The 16862-nt window shown below is 41.1% G+C and overlaps 1 long non-coding RNA gene across 1 annotated transcript; it reads right to left on the bottom strand.

Moving 5' to 3' along the window:
- Positions 1-991: 991 nt before the first annotated feature.
- On the bottom strand, positions 992-16332 carry LOC135316407 (uncharacterized). The gene is made up of 3 exons (XR_010375760.1): positions 16250-16332; positions 5279-5362; positions 992-1228 (listed from the first exon to the last, which is right to left on the bottom strand). It is a non-coding gene; the product is annotated as an uncharacterized LOC135316407 (long non-coding RNA).
- Between the last annotated feature and the right edge of the window lie 530 nt (positions 16333-16862).

Raw genomic sequence — 16862 nt, 5'->3', positions numbered from 1 at the left:
TTCTCTGCAAGGATGTTCTTAACCCCTCATCCCCCAGCCTGTATTGATACCGGGGGATACTCCAACCCAGGTGCAGGACCTTGCACTTGGCCTTGTTGAACCTCACGACGTTCTCACAGGCCCAGCTCTCCATCTTGTCTAGGTCTCTCTGGATGACATCCCATCCTTCTGCCATGTCAACTGCACCACTCAGCTTGGTGTCATCTGCAAACTTGCTGAGGGTGCGCTCGATCCCACTGTCTATGTCATCGATGAAGATATTAAACAGTACTGGTCCCAGGACCCTTGAGGGACACCACCCATCACCAGTCTCCATCTGGACATCAAGCCATTGACCACTACCCTCTGGACACGACCATCCAACCAGTTCCTTATCCACTGAACAGTCCACCCACCACATCCAAATCTCCCCTGTTTAGAGAGAAGGATACTGTAGGACACTGTGTCAAAGGCCTTACAGAAGTCCAGATAGATGACATTCTTTGCTGTTCCCTTGTCCACTGATGCAGTCACTCCATCATGGAAGGCCTCTAGGTTGGTCAGGCAGGACTTGCCTTTGGTGAAGCCACGCTGGCTGCCTTGAATCACCTCCTTGTCCTCCACGTGCCTTAGCATAGCTTCTAGGAGTATCTGTTCCATGATCTTCCCAGGCACCGAGGTGAGGCTGACAGGACGGTAGGTCCCCAGGTCCTCCTTTCTACCCTTTTTAAAGATGGTCACAATGTTTCCCTTCTTCCAGTCCCCAGGGACTTCACCTGACTGCCATGACTTTTCAAATATCATGGAGAGTGTCCTGGCAACTATGTCAGCCAATTCCCTCAGGACTCTGAGATGCATCTCATCACTTTCCATTCATCTTGGAGACTGAGTGACCTTCAGTGGACCTCCCAGAGAGGGAATCACTGTGACTCAGCCACTCTGGCTAACGTGGGGTGATCTGCAGGTGACCACTGGCCTTGTCCACATCCATGCCTGCCCTGTAACCCCCAGAACTGGTGGTGCTCAGTTACCAAAAGCTGGGTTCCCTTCCCTCCTTTCCCCAGGACATCCCAGGTTTCCAGGTCACATACCTTATTTATGTATTTCCTGTAGCCCGTAGTTATCTCTTTTAATTTCTTATGGTAATCATGGAAATGTAGATGTCATCTCTTTATGCAGACTTTGTAGTTGCGTTTCCCTGTGGAAGCGTTGGTTTGTTAGTTGGAAGCGTCACCTTCCATCCATCAGGCTAAGATAACAAAATGGAGGAGATCATACCTACACTAAAGGATCAAATTTGCAAGTGCTTTGACCCAGCCTGTTTATAAAGCCAGATGGACCATAGCGTTGTGAAGATTATTCATGGTATCAACCGCAAGATTTGTTCAGTGCATGCACTCTGAGAAGGCAATAGGAAAAGAGAGGGGCAAAGAGTGTCTTCCCTTTCTCACAAAATGGGCATAAGCAAGATCAAAGGATATTTCATTCTCCTTTTCCTTGGTATGGCATCAAAATCAAAGCTGAGAGAGGGAAATAATCTCTACAACCAATGAGTATGTGAAATGTTAGCTTTTCCAAAACGGACTTAGTAAAGCATTAACTTAACCAATTATCACCAGGTTTGGTTTTGTTTGGTTTTCTCCACCAGCTTTCTAGGATTATTGCTGGGGATGGCTGACAAGAGTGTGTCAGGAGAGAACAAAGGCTCCAGGACTGCAGCAAAGCCTGCTTGTTGTAGAAACTAAGACACAGCAGGGTCAAAGACCAAGCCTACACCAGAAGTAGAGCGGCACAGGAGGAACTGTAGAGTGAAACATTGTGCTGAAGAAAGAGCTATTATTCATGCTATAGGCCTTAAAGATATTTTGCTTTGAACTAACTCTAGCCTAGTCCCATGAACTGGATGCCTTCAAGCAGCTGGACCTCACCTCCTGGATTAGTTTAATCTGGAGGGAATCCAGCTCCTGCTCCTCAAGATCAGTCCACAGTGTGAGCCAAGGCATGGTAAATGGGAGTGATTGGAAAATTCACTTCAAAAGTACACTCCCAACAAATGATACTGCTAATGTTGACCACTCTTATGCTGTTTGAAGGCACAGGGACACTTAGATAAAGTTTGGTTTTTTTTTAAATAGGACTGCACATCCAGCACCTCATTGAGAGAAACAGATTTTTAGGTGCAAAGGAAAATGACATCTTTCTTGCATTATCACTTTAGAAACTGCAGATATTTTAAACTAGTCTGAGGATGGACTGAGGGAGGACTTTGTTTGGGTAGGGTATGTCTATATATATGAATTCCACATATCTAATTTAATCCTCCTTTAGGCCTAAAAAATCCAGGAGCTTTGAGTGAAATATGTATGTCATCTGTCTATGTGTTGCCTGGCTCAAGTCAATTCTGTTGGTTCCCAACTTTCCCCCTACCTCCCATCTTTAAAAAAAAAATCAGATCATAACCTAAGAAGGGTTTTTTCCATTACTGATTTTTAAATTAATTAAAAAAAATACTTGGAAGAAAAGAATACAATATACCTGTATAATCACAAAAGCTACAACTTTGTTGTCATTATCTTCTTGTATTTAATTTTGAAGTAAATAAATTTTACACAGGTTACAATGCTGAAGGGGAAAAGAATATGTGCATGTAACAACAACTTTTATTTCTGTTGTGAATATACCTTAAACAGCAGTAAACATTCTAGTGAAATAGCAGCTGAAGCAGTAGAGCATAAAATTAATATGCATCAAATGACAAAAAGGAGATGATCAGTTGATAGGATGTTCCATAAAGTTTGCATGCATAATTCAAATGATGTTTAGCAATTCATGGATCTCAGTTATAGCCCTTTTTTATTGCCAAGTCACAAAGTGTATTTGTTCAGGTAATAATATCACTTTTTTTCATGGCAAAGTTTAAACAGTTCAGATGTCAAGTGCTTTACAAGTGGGGGGTAGGGCTGGGGGGAAATGAGCATAGCAAAGATTTTACTGAATACAAAGACAACAGAGCAACTGCTCACTTCTTTTTTATTCTTGCAATACAACTTCAGCATAACTTCAGCTTATACTAAAACTGAGAAGTATTCCAGTTTTCAAGTCCGTTACTTGAATATTACTGAGACATAAATGCCTGCAAGAGTTGGAAAGTATTGAGATACAATATAGAAAGATTTTATATTTAGTAATGGAGAAAAAGTCTGACATATTCTGCTGTTTGCATTTGATATGCAGACAGGAACTAAATGTTTTTCTTAATATACAAAATCTTGAGTTTTAGTGCTTTGAGCCTAAGAATTATAATACAGGCATAAAGTGATTCTGGCCCTTGAGTCTTCAGGAACAGTCAGCAATGAAATGGCACGGAAATGTAACAGCAACAAAGATATCAAGAAATGGATGTGTTCCTATTATATATCTGAGAATATGGATGGATCTTTAAAAGAGGGAAATGAATGTAACAAAAAAGAGGCATACAGCAGGTTGTTACACAGCCATGCAGTTGTCTGCTAGTCAGTGTAAACAAAGCACTGAAATTATTTAGAGAATTTAGATTTCACTAACAATTTCTTTTTTTATAAATCAGCTGGGTTATTAAATTGAAAATAGCACAGTCAGATGGACTATGAAGAGACAATATAAAGATGGTTATTATTATTTAAGTATTAATACGCCATTGGAAACCTTACCATCATGGGTTTTAAACTAAATAATTTCTCTTGCTGTGGGACTTTGAGGAGTCTCTTCCAAGATCAGAATGCATGAGAGAGGCCAAGGTAAGGTCATATGTAGACTAGGTGGAGAATCATTAGCCAGGAAAGGATATCCAACAGGAAATACTTTCCAAATGTGTCCAAACACAAATTAATGTCACCTGACATTAATTAAAGAGAAATCTAATTATAAAGCTGTACAAAATATGGAAAGTCTGTTTCACAGAGAATTTCAAAGTTGTCCTTATTTTGAATAGCAATGAAACACAGCATTTTTTTACACAATCTGCAAAAGAGCTCATTGAGGGGGGAGGGGAAGAATGCTGTCTGTCAATCAAACCTACTTCTTGCTATTTCATATTGGTGCTCATCAGAGTTAAAATGTAAAGTTACAGACAAAACTAGACAAGCAGTTTGAAAACAAAAATGGATCTTGTTTCAGTGATTTGAGAAGGATGTTTGACTTTCAAAAAAAATCATGGATTTCTTTTCAAATAAAATTACTGCCGAATGCATGCAATTCTTGAAACTTTAATATTGATAGAACTGCACGTTCTCAGAGGATTTATCTCTTCTGACTGAGAAGCTCCATCTTAAGAAAGGTAGCCACTAGGGCCCATATATCAGGAAAAAGCAAAAGTATCAGCTGAGTCACAGGCCTGTGCTGCCTATAGCCGCAGACTGCAGAAGACTTCATGCAGCTGGATTGCTGAATGGGTCCCCTAGAGACATTCTACTCTGGGTAGCCCTGAAAAATACAGTAGATATAGATCATATTTTTTAATCTATTCTCCCTCTCTAGATGCAGGCTATGATTTACATAGTGCTCCAAGTTATGAGTAAGAAAATGTATTAAACTTATTTGGAATTCTTTTTGGACATTTTTAGTCACTTGGGATGAAATCCTAGATATGCTGAATTTGCTGGGAGGCTCAATCATGATTTTGAAGTAGTCATGATTTCTTTCACCTGTTAGTGTCTATTTCAGCATTGCAAACTTGCATGTAGCCTTCTTAGTCATTCAGATTCTCCCCTACCGACTAGAAGAGAATGATTTAATATTGTGAGGATAAAAGTGGAGATCCCAAAGCATTATATAATTTTTTCTTTGATTATGTGCTCTCATTTTCTTGCAATTTTATCCCTTTATCCTCTCCTATTTGATTTTCTTGCTAAGAATCCATTGTAATAAAGTGCCACGTTCAATGGAGTTGCAGTGAGCGATTTAAATAATAGCAGGTATAGATGTGTAGGAATTTTGATTGTAATGCGCTACTGTGAAGAACTCATGCATTTATAGTGCAGTATATTTCTGAAACCATTATGGCAATAAGCCAATCAGCCTGAATGCGCCAGGGGCACTGCTGCAAACCTATAGAGTTGATGGAATTAATTTCAGTCACTTATTCTTGAGGTAGGATTAGAGGAAATTTTGATCAGCTCATGCATCTCCAATTTGGCCTGTAGCTTTGAGCTCTGGCTACAGCAGAGCTCTCAAGCTGAGCACAGATGGGGCTGGATAGTATCTGGGTGAGAAGCTTCCAAAAAAATCTGAATGCTGCAGTGTGTAGGTGTTGGTAACTCACCAGGCAGTATGCTTCCCTCGGATCTGCTCCTTACATCCATGCCTTTCACCACGGTAGCAAATGCTAGCTTGCTAGAGGTATTTCCTTTGAAGACAAGAGATAAGATCAAGTTCCTTATCAGTTGAAAATCCTATTATATGTTCTCCAGTACTAGCCTTGATATCCTGTCTAGCTTCCAGCTCAAGCAATTCCATTATACTCTGCCTGCTTTTTCCCATTTCATTTTCAAAAGGAGCAAATTAGAACTGCTGTCAATGTAAAACAGCCATGACTGCATTTTGCAGAGAATAAGATGAGGCTATCTGCATTAGAAGAGAGGGGGTTTTGTTCTGGGTACTAATCATGACTACATGTCTACTACATGAATACTAGTCATTCACTGCAGCTGGGAACACTTTCAGCATGTTATGTAGGTAAATATAACATGATTTACAGTTTACTATTCTATGAAGCGTTTGCACACCCTCTAGACACAGTGTTGAACAAGAACTAATACGGACTGCTCTGGAGCAGAGTAGAAAAGGCCATTTTTGAGGTCCTTGACAGCATGTCTTACCCATTGCTTTTAACATTACTTTGCAATCTGGGGTAGGTGTCTCTCAGATCCACTTCCAACACATTTGCCACTTAGGAAACTCTGTTAATCTCTTCAAACATGAAGGAGGTTTTTACTGAGTTCTCTCACACCACAGCTGTGCACGGAAGCTGGAAAGTGAGTTTGGTGCTCAGAAGCTATGCTGAAACACACTGAGGATGGGGGGTAGGTGATGTGGAACCATGGCTGTGTGAAATGTTGGTCACGCTGTGGGCCAAGTTCTGCTCAAGTTACTTCCCCTGCCTGTAGAAAAATCAGTGAGTTGCATGAATGTATACTAAGGGTCTCGTCTTAGCCTGAATTTGCTAACCTACTGACAGTGCTTTGAAATTACACAGTGGATCATTGAATTTTTTCTGCTTCACATTGTCTGCTGGTGAAATGAATTGGACAAAGTACAATGGAGGAGGTAAGAATGACACTGAAGTTACATGGAGGAACATACTTTTATGAAGTGCTTAGGAATCAAAAGCTGCCTTTGCACACATTGACACACCATCATCACATCTCCTTAGTAACTCGCCCCCAAAACTAACAAATGTAGACAGGATGATAACTGATGTAATTTTGGTGATTAAATTATCTATGATTTACCAAAATTTATTCAAGAGATGTTGTCATCCTGCACTCTTGCAAAGAAACACAGGAAAAAAATATTTTCTGTAGTGATGGGAGTGCATTTTGAAAGACAGGAGATAATGCAAATTTTATCTTTAATAGAATGGCCATAGCTATCGTATACCACTAAAATAAAAGCATGTGGCTATCAAATTTGTCTCAGAAGGCAGGTGTTTAGGATAGGCTAGCTCTTTTATCCTCTTGCAGATGATGTATTTTTTCAGTCTTACTGAGTTTCTAGTCACTGTTGTTACAAGACAAACTGAATGTGTTAGGTTATCTGATAAAAGCTCATCTGCACACCCGCAGAAGTGCTCAGAGAGACAATGGATCTGGGGAGCCAAAATAATATCCTGCCCAGCCACTGCCAGGCCCATCCCAGGAGCCATCAACCATCGACGCCTAGAGGAGCACAGGGGCACAACAGCAGCCATGGGGAAACCCAAACTGAAGTCTCAAAGGGAAGGGCACCCTGCTTATGTCACTCCGGTGTCCAGGTGTGAAACCCATCACCATGAGTCATGGGGAGCAGCTCTGTGGATCACTTTTTGGACTAAGGGCGGTTGCTGTCTGTGGGAGGGACGCATGATGGGATGCAGGGGAAGAACATTTTAGGATTGCTTTAGGATACTATGGCATGTTTAAGGGAGGAATCAAAGCTGAGAAAAAGGGAGGGATTTAGGCAATCTGGGGAGGAACAAATGGAGAGGTAAGGGAGTAAAAGGGTCCATGTAAGCCAGGGCTGGTGAGTGCAGCTGTCTGGCCCTGCCCTGCACTTGATCATCACAGTCTGCCTATCTCCTTATTAAAGTCCACCTTTAACTGATTTCTAGTAAGGGTCTCTTTACCCTCTGTGTGTGTGTGTCTGTGTCTGGAGTTCTGTGGTGCCAGCAACTGGAGAGGAGCTGCAGGCTTGGGAGCTCATGTGTCCAGGTGCCATCAGCTGGGGAGACTGAGTAAGACTAGTTGCTGAATGGATCCACCTTGTGTGTATGTATATGCACTCCCACTAATGGTCCTCTGTCCTGCCCAGCCAGAGGGGGGACCACGACAAGGCTGTTGGTGCTGTCCCTCTTTTGTGAACGCCCTGAGTGTCCGTCTGTGACCTGCACGGCCAGCTGTCTGTCTGTATATGCATACGTGTGGTGCATGCGTGTGCTCTGTGCGCAGGTACCTGCTGGGAATACATTTTCAGCTTCACTACTAGTTGAACGTGGGAACACAGAGTGGCAGCAGCCTTGCCTCCCTTGAGCTGTCAGATCAGGCATGGTATACTTTATCATGATATATTCGGAACTTCCAATTCATTCCTAACAGAACGAACACCAGTTTTTAACAAGTCTGAGCAGGCCTGCTGCTTAGCTTCCTGAATGCAGTCCTTTCTGTTGACAGGACAGATTTATTTCACTTGTCAGAAGTAATGTCTGCCCCACAAGTCCATTGGTCACCATGATAGCCATGAGATCCTCAATCAGTGCTGGCAACCATAATGTGCAGATTTTAAATTCCCCATTAAAACTACTGAAATACCACCATACATCTTAATACATCCTGCCGCTAAAGTGTTAATTATGAAAGGTCAGACAGAGCTCAGTTACAAACGGAAGGAGGTTCTTCAAGGGGCAAAGACTGCCTTGTATGTCTACCTTTCAAAACTCCATGTGTAAGTAGTGATTGCTCTTCTAAATTAATAGCTAGGCACATTAATGAGGACTTGCTTAGATACACAAAATTTATGTGATTGCATGTGCATATGATAGTACTGGAAAGTGTTGTTCAGCAGGAGTCATTGCATTATATTAATATTCATATGCAAAATACTTTGAGGGAGAAAACTGTTTAAATGAAGAAAAAATAATACATCAACAGAGATCAAAAAAAAGAATCAGATTTCAAGGAATACTAAAGGATGTCACAGAACATAATAGATAAAAATGCTGACTTTCAGGAAGCAGCACTGTAAGATATAGAAGACGATTACTATTCATGGTGCAGATTATTGGAAAAAATCCATAGATATTTAAAAACCTTAAATGGTTATTCCAGTCTCAAGAGAAAGGGAAAATAAGCCTGTTATTGAAAAGTGCATGAGCAAGAAAGAAAGCTTTTGAAAATGTCAGCATGGATCCCAATCACTCTTTCACAGGCACAAGCTGAATATTGATTAGTGTAATTTCCTTGCCTTTTGGGCTATGATTTTTTATATTTCTGTAAGGAAGTTCTGAAACAGGCTTCAGTTGGGGTTTGTTTTCTCATTTCATAGGATGCATACGAACAGTATCGGCTTTCTTCCCCAGCAATAGCAATGATATGCTACTACTGCCTTAGTTTTAACTGGTTTAATGTGCAGAAAAGCAGAGTGTTGCACGATGTCAGCAATTCTGCGGAGCAAAATGTTGATGGAAATGGCAGGCTGCTGTTAGAGGCAGTGATGGGATTACAGGAAGACCAGACTCTCTGTGAAAGGAGTCAGTGAGGGTCTCTGGGAAAATATGGAGCAGCAACATCTGTGTTTCACTGAGCCCTCACGAGAGAAAGCATTCTGGCTGCTTTTTATTACAGGCTTTTGATGAAACTGAGATGGCACCATTTAATGTTTCCAAGATTAGAAATGTTAACATTTCCTTCACCACATTTGGGAGCTGCTTTTGACAGAGTATGGCATAGCAGACACGGAGGGACCTGCTGTGCTGCAGATTTTGCCAGGCTCTATAGCAGCCGTCATATGCTCCTTTAATCTTTCTGCTTTCTTTTTATTTTATTTCATTTTTCCTTTTCTCTAGCAAAATTTCTGATGCACAAAAGCCTGTGTTATTTGTGAAGTAAAAGGTCTGCAGTAATGATAGTGTTTAACTTCTGATGTAAAGCATTCTTCTTTGGGCACGTTGCAAATGACATTAGCTGTTTTCCTTTCATATTCCCTGCATACTAATTCCAGCAGAACTGCTACATTACACAACCACTTGGTTCCCTTTCTCCTTTTCTTTCCCTTCTATTGTTTAAGACAGTTTAAAGAAGTAAATTAAAATACACTGTTAAGTGGAACCTGTTTCTCTCAGGAAAACATAATAACGGTCATTGAGACAATGGCACATACTGATATTGTAATGAACTGATGTCAGGAGCTGCATTTCATAGGCTCAAGGCAATTAGGCACTGAAAATTACCCATCCACCGAGTTTACCCACCCACACTGACAGTTTAAGAACAGTCCCTCTAGGGTATTTCTAAGTGTTTTGACCAGTCTAGTTTTTAAATTTCACAAGTGTCAAGACCACTTTGGGAAAAAAAAATCCAAGAGATATTTCAAATCCATTTCCCTTTAACATCAAATAGTACAACCATGAGGTTAGAAAAGTGTTCTCTTTTACCAAAATGCAATGCGTATCTATGCAGAATGTTTAGAACTGCAGCTGGAAAATATGTTTTAACCCTAGTTATTGACTATCAGAAAGTGCTAGACTGGTACAAAAGAAATGAGTATAAAAATATTATCTATAAAGGATTCACTGTGCTTTTTAAAATATTACGACAAAATAGTGTAAATGAATTGTAAAATAATATAATTCATAAGTTTCTTTTTTTTCCATTCCGATAGAAAATCTATAAGTTGTAGTTCAGGAATGGTATTGGCCAAATGGGTGTCCAGAGGAGGTAAGAGTTCTATGAAACAGGGGTGGTTGAAAGAATCCAGGCAAGTAGCTTTCCACAAAATTCTGTTTAAGATTAATATATTCAAATATGCAAGGATCTTCTGCCATAAAGTTTATCCGTCTGGTTGGTGAATAAGTTAGGAAAACAGGGGATTATGTTACAATACAGAGGGTCAGCTTAGATGCCTTAGGTGCCTGGGCAACTTTTGAATTTTAAGGGTAGTGACACAGAAATAGACTGAATGGGGGTGTCTTAGAGACCCCATCACTGAAACTTTTAAAGACAGGTTAGGCAAGCTCTTGTCAGGTATGACATGTTATATAATTCATCCTTTCAGGGCAGGAGGATGGATTAGAAGACTACTCGAAATCCCTTCCAGCCATATGACTATTTAGAAGAACAGAGTATACACCCACTATAATTTATAGCCTGTTTCAGCTTTACTGCTTCTCTTCATTTTTTTTTTTCTTGTCACCTTTACTGTTCTGTAATAAAATAACTGATAGAAAAGGGGTTTCTTTGTTGAATTACCCTTCTACAGTTTATATTAAGGAAACATTGAGAGCATACCAAGTCCACGCATACTGAGTTCTTTGGGAGCCAGGCAAAACTTTAAGTGCCTACTTTGTGCTATCAGTAACTGCTTTGCATTTATAAAGGCTCCAGGTCTGTCCCATAAATAAGGTAGCAAATACTTTCAAATATTTGTCCCAATATGTGAGGAAGTGACGAAAAGGGAAAGATATGGATAACAGAATCATGTATCACTCAGTACTGAAAAGAGCAGCCATCTGCCCCTTCCACAACGCAACCCGAGTAAGCGGTGCAAGCTGCACCATGTTCCAACGGTCTAGTTTCCCGGCTGTCCAGCTCAGCAACCTAACTGGAAGGAGTCACAACTTACTTTTGGCCCACACATTTGTTGTCCATCCTACAAAAAACACTGTCAGGTAGGGAGGAGGACAGACAGAACTGAAAGAGGAAACTGCTAGCACACATGCTGTGGTTTCACCCCGGAGCAGAGCTGGGCTGTAGTCAGGGTGTGCATCCAGGCACAGGAGCCCAGACACATTCCCCACTCTTCTGACTGCGCTGAAGGCCTAATGTCTGAGCTCTTTCTGAACAGAATTTCTAGATATAACAAGTGGTTCTAGCAGATTCCCATTAAGTATCACGAAGTTCAGTTGGATGATCCACTTACCCCTATGTAAAGAATTACTGCATGTTAACTGGGCTGTATATTTCCTATACTTCCATAGCAAATGACAGTGAAAGTTTTCTGTTTGCAAGTCAGATATCACAGAAGTGATAGACAGAAGCTCTTGCAAATCAGCTTAAAAGTGGCAACTTCTTGAGCTTTGGAACCTCTTTATCAGAGCCTGCTCAGCCATCATTCTTACATCCCTCAATTTCTGCGCAGTTTAGCTTGCCTGGAAATTGGATGGAAATAACTTAGTGCAGGTCATAAAGGCTTCCTCACTCATTTCACCTTGTTTGAGAACAGCTGATGTTCCCAGCCCAGAACAGCTCAGATCCTACCTGCAACAGGATTTTGCTCTCCTTACCTTATTTGAGAGTCAGCTGATAGAGAAGGAGGGTTTCACCCTAATCATTCCAGACATTAGAAATGCAATGCTGCTCCTCAGCTTCCCAGAAGCCCTCCCTAAAGATCACCCCCAGCTCTGGTTCATCAGGACACCAGAGTCCTTGACAAAGGAGTAGCATACCGGATGGCGGCTGCCTGCTACATTGCAACATTTTGAACACAGACTTGTATGTCTTCCTATGGCTTCCTGACCTGGTAAAGATAAGATAGGAAAGGGAAAAAAAAAAAAAAAAAACCCAGAAAAAAAGAAAAAGTGAAAAAAAGCATCCTCACTCCAGTACTGATCATTTTGGTCATTTGGTGACTCAGTCCTAACTGATTATTCCAGTTTCAAAAATAAGAAAAAGATCTATTAACTGAGATGAAAAAAAAAAAAGGATTCTCTCTCTCTTTGAGACATGAATGAATTTTGTTTACCTAATTTTTATTTAAAGTTGGCAGGTATTAGTCTTCTATTTAAAACCTGGAACAGTAGGCCTGCTAGCTCCTGGCATGAATGTGGTTACATACAAGAAAATTCCCTTTCCAAATACCAATCTCTTCTACTTTTTCAGGCTTTACTGACATTTTTGTTATTTCTCTTATCCCAGCCCCACTAGAAAAAGAAGATATGAATTGTCCTGCTATATTTTGCACTGTATGTGTGTGCATACATAGACACCTGTGTATGTGAGAAGCTGGACTACAGCAGCAGCTGAAAGAAGGCGGCTAATGCTTTTCCAGAACTGAGGGTGACTCCAAAGGTTCCAAGTCTCACTTTGCCAAACTGCAGTGACAGACAGTTCATTGTATAACCTGAATCTAGCCATATTCTGCCAAGTACGAACAGCAACTCCACCCTACAAATAGGTATGCTGGGATGAAACGCCACCTGGAGGTCTCTGTGCCTCTCCATTCGCTCCAGACGGAGCCTAGCTGTCGGGACTAGACTGGATATCAAATTTTCAGTCTCCTCAGTTTAAGCGAGGTGAAATTCATCCTATGTGACAAAATAGTGAGTGGTAATATAAAATGAAAGGACAGATTCTTCTTTCTGAAACTAGTTTAATTTTCCTTATATAAAATAAGTAAATAACCTAAGTATAAACAGGTGTCTGTATATCATGAGTGCTTGCATTAACAGCTGTGCAGTTATTTACCTACATCTAGACATGGTGTGAATATCTAAAAGAAGCTGGGCCAATCTGATTGCTGACATAAGCAGTGAAATGACTACTGATTTATATCAACAACATGAATGATTTGTGGATTTGCACACAGTACCATCTAATAAGTTATAGCCCTGTGTCTTCACAGTGCTTGTTGATTTAAGGACATTTTTGTCAAAGTTCCTCTGCCAGTTTCTAGTGGTTTCAGCTATTGAATCTCGCTTGTGTACATTTCAGTTTTAAAATACTAGACTTCCACAATTTAAAATAAATGGTAAGAGTGCTAAGGCAATATGTGCATGCAGATCTCAAGCTGCATCTCAAAATTTCAAAACATCTCCATACAATATTTGCTTACACTGTTTGGGACTTTTTTTCAATGAAGGGAAAACAGCACCAACTGGCTTTCTGACATTTTGTTTTAATTTATTTTATTTTAATTTCTGCCATATATTGCAATGCCCACAAGGTCCACTAGAGGAGTAAGTTCTGTCTGAAGAGAAATTAAAATGACTGACAGTGTAATAAATTCAAGCCAGTATATGAGGCCACTTCAAAACAAGAAAATTTAAGTTGCAGAACCACACCTTTGGGAGCAGAGTTACTGCTTATTAGACATTAACAGCATTCAGAGTCTATCCACAACAGCAAACTGCTGCAAAGTTTAAGATAAACTGTTAGAAAGATTACCCAAGCAAAGGTTATATATTAAATTAGAAAAGTAAGGTTATAAATAAATGCCATGCTTCTTCTTATCTAAAAGAAACACACATAACCATAATAACTAAAAATGAAAGTGGGTTTCTAAATTATCCTTTCTCAGATCTCTCCGGTGAAAAGGATATCACGCAGCAGTAACCTCTGCCGAATGGTGCTTTGTGATTGGAAGCCGGTGTCTGGACTGCTGATGTTGCAGTCCTGACCACAAGCAATAGGCATCTCCGCTGAGGTGGGTGGGAATGGCTTTTCATACAGCACTGCTTCTATCGAGCTGAGACAGTCACTGTGGGGATTACAGGATTAAATTGCCTGGGAGGCTGCTTTTAGTTAAAATGCCTCTAACACCCTGGAGGGCTGAAAAAAACCCAAACCATGCTCATGAGAAGATTCATGCCCAGAACACCAGGGATAGAGAGCAAACAGAGAGAATGCTTAAAAATCATCAGAAATCATGTTAATATCTGAACTGGAAAGCAGACTTTACTGGTACTTTTAAGAGCACGAGGAGAAATGTTATGCTGCGTCTAACAGCGCAGAGCTGACAGCACAGTGCAGCACTGCTCAGCAGAAGACGGGCTGGAAGCAGGCTTTTACCTCCACAGGAGTCCAAAGTAGCTGACAGAGGTCTCATACACTACTCCTTTGGGCACCTGAAGCCGTGGGAGGGTCTCAACCCCCGCTCCTCCTAGTAAAGGCTACATTACCATGGGTGCACCCTTCTCCTATGCCCAGCCTTCCCTTCTCCCCTGCCTGCCTGAGGCCTCCAGCAGGTTGTCCTACCCCTGCTGCCAGGGATGTCCAGAGAGGTCACCTCTTGTGTCAGAGCAGCAGCCATGGCCATGTAGGCTATCCAATTCAGAGTTCACCTACCCTGCACAGGGTAGAGTAGGGGCAGAAAAGGATCTAGCCCAGTACTTCTAGGCAGTGGAAAACTGTGCCGTAGGGCACCCAGGGTCAAAAGTCTGGGGCAACAGAGTAGTTTTGCTTACTTCTGCGAGCGCCATAAGCTCACAAAGGCTGAGCAGCTTGCTCTTTGCGCTTGCACAGCTGCCGCTATCGACCCTTCTTCAGCTGATGCACCAGTGGAGGAGAGAACAAGCCATCCAGCCCCGTCAGGTTGGTGAGGATGCCTGTGTCCTCCTCTGCGTCAGCTTCTGGGGTAGGTTCTTTCCTGCTCTGCAATATTTTCTGGACTTGACACAAAGTACTCCCACAGGCACCGTTTTGCTCAAGCTCTGGCTTGTCCTGTGAGTTACAATCTCTCTCCACCTGCTTCCAGTCAGCTCTTGGCACATTGTCCCCACACTAAAATCAGACCCTTCCCCACCCTGTTCCAGAACCATACTAGTCCCGTTCCTGTGTGGATGTCCAAGTCTTCAGCTTGGTTCTTCCTACAAGTCTCTTTAATTTCTTGCTTTGTCATTCCTGTTCCTGTGACCTATGAAGAGACACTATTTTTGGTAGTTCCCCGCAGAAAGCCTTGATAAATCAGTTTTCCCATTCAGATTTCCAAGTTACTGTACCCAAGTGCTTCCGATTGAGTAGACAACTGCAAAATTACTAACAGTATTGCAGGTCTAAAAGAATATGATGGAGTACAGCAAGTTCAAGGTGGATTCATTGTACACAGAAGCAATACTTTTCATGACAACTTCAGAAAATTGAGCAGAATACAGAACTGGTTCAGAGGGGGATATTCCTGCTTATCAAACCTGGAGATGTAAGCAGGTCCACCTGAGTCAAGAAAACTTTTGTATTCAGTGGCACAATAGATCCAAACTCTCTCAAGGTGACTGCTCAGCTGAAAATCCTCGCCTGTGACCAAGGTTCAGCTACTACAATTCATTGTCAGCATACTGCCAACAAGCCTCTTCTGCCACTCAGCAGAAAAGTCTGAACACTAGCGTGCATATTAACAAATCCGCAGTGGCGATGAAGTTGCTTTAACCTAAGGCTTCCCTAAGATTCACCTTCCACCAGTAACCACTATTTAAATATTTTATCATTGTTCTTTGTACTTTTGTGAAGAGATTTCTTTGTCAGGCATCCTTGAAAACTAACCGCTGTAAGTTCATATGCTGTTTACAGAGAAAGAGCAAAACATATACATATATTTATGTTACCAAGATGTTAGATAAACTCAGAAGCTATTGTAAACTCACAGAACATTTATACATACTCAGTAAATAGTCTCCATATGTATGTTTATATTTGCTATATACGTTTACATGCTTGTGTGTGTACATACAAAAGCATAAAGACTAAGCTTGCTCTACCATGGTCTCAGCTGGTCTGAAGTCTGAACTGGTGGTGAAGAGCACTTTACTGATGCACTTTCTGTTCTCTGGAATTTTTGAGGAGTTCCTCAGGGCACACAACTCTATCCAGTTATGTGAGCACCTGAAGAGTGTGCATTTAAGCTACACCATTGCTTTGCAGGAGGGAGGTTGTGTTTCTTGCTTTGTTTTGTTTGCTTAGTGGCAGTACCCTAGTCCATGATGAGATTCTTTTTGCCACGGCGATTCAGACCTCCGTGATACTACTTATGGATGAACTTGCCCCCCTAGAAAGGTTTGGCTACCTCTCCAAAGGTAGGGTAGGTACAAGACGAGAGTCCCCCCGCTCCTTACCTGAGTGTAGGAGCTGTAATTATCCTTTGCGCAAGGTGGCAGCAGGAGAAAGCTCTTCAAACTCGTTCCTCTCTCCTCTCCACACCTCCTGTTAAGGAAAGTAACTGCCTCAACTTTACTAATTGTGTTTTAAAAAACACCTATTATTGCTAGTGGTTAATATGTATGTGAACGATACATAGAGTTACTGATATCTTTTACTTCGGGAACACTGTCACACTTCCATGCTTTTACCAATATTCCCCAGGGGAACGACTAGAAAACTGCACACAGAAAACGGAACACCATGAAACAAATTCCCTTAAATCACCGATTTTCCCTTTTAAAAGAGCTTTCTTTTTTTTCCCCCGAAATCCCAACTCCTTTGGGAGAAAGCATCAAGTCCAAGACAAAAAAAAAAAAAACAACAAACCACCAAAATCCAATATGTAAGCTTTATCCTTAATTAAGACACCTTCATGTCAGCTGACAAATCCTGATGGATGTACCAAAAGTACACCATGGTTCAGCATAATTTTGTATTTCTATAGGAATAAGTAGCCTGAAAAATCTGGCTTTTGAAATCCTAGCTAGCAATTACCTAAATGAAAAGCAAAGAAAAGTATGGAGTGCA

This window comes from Phalacrocorax carbo, chromosome 1, assembly GCF_963921805.1.
Source record: "Phalacrocorax carbo chromosome 1, bPhaCar2.1, whole genome shotgun sequence".
In the NCBI taxonomy this organism is placed as follows: Eukaryota; Metazoa; Chordata; class Aves; order Suliformes; family Phalacrocoracidae; genus Phalacrocorax; species Phalacrocorax carbo.
The sequence above is the reverse complement of the archived record's forward strand: the minus strand, read 5'-3'. Positions and strand labels throughout refer to the sequence as shown.